We start from the raw sequence: 752 nt of genomic DNA, 5'->3' as shown, positions 1-752 counted from the left end.
CTCACCAGCGAGAGCGGCGGGAGCGGCCGCGCGGGGAGCGCCGGGACAGCGCCGGGAGGACCGGGAGAGCGGGATGGGAACCGGGACTGGGAACCGGGAGAGCGGGATGGGAACCGGGACTGGGAACCGGGGCTGGGAACCGGGACTGGGAACGGGGCTGGGAACCGGGAGAGCGGGATGGGAACCGGGACTGGGAACCGGGAGAGCGGGATGGGAACCGGGAGATCGGGATGGGAACCGGGACTGGGAACCGGGACTGGGAACCGGGAGAGCGGGATGGGAACCGGGACTGGGAACCGGGGCTGGGAACGGGGCTGGGACTGGGAGAGCGGGCTGGGAACTGGGACTGGGAACCGGGACTGGAAACCGGGAGTGCGGGCTGGGAACTGGGACTGAGAACGGGGCTGGGACCGGGAGAGCGGGCTGGGGAACCAGGACTGGGAACGGGGCTGGGAACCGGGCTGGGGAACCGGGCTGGGACCAGGACGGCAGGTTGGGACCGGGGCCAAGAACAGGGATTGGGAACCGGGCTGGGAACGGGAGAGCGGGGTGGGAACGGGGCTGGCACCGGGACGGGGAAGGGACTGGGGGACGGGACTGGGAACCGGGCTGGGAACAGGATTGGATATCGGGCTGGGAACGTGGGGAGCGGGCGGGAACGGGGCTGGGACCGGGATTTGGAACCGGACTGGGGACTAGGCTGGGACCGGGGGGAGCGGACTGGGAACTGGGCTGGGAACGGGATGGAGAGC

This window comes from Molothrus ater, chromosome 1, assembly GCF_012460135.2.
Source record: "Molothrus ater isolate BHLD 08-10-18 breed brown headed cowbird chromosome 1, BPBGC_Mater_1.1, whole genome shotgun sequence".
Lineage (NCBI taxonomy): Eukaryota > Metazoa > Chordata > Aves > Passeriformes > Icteridae > Molothrus > Molothrus ater.
This window is presented reverse-complemented; position numbering follows the sequence as displayed.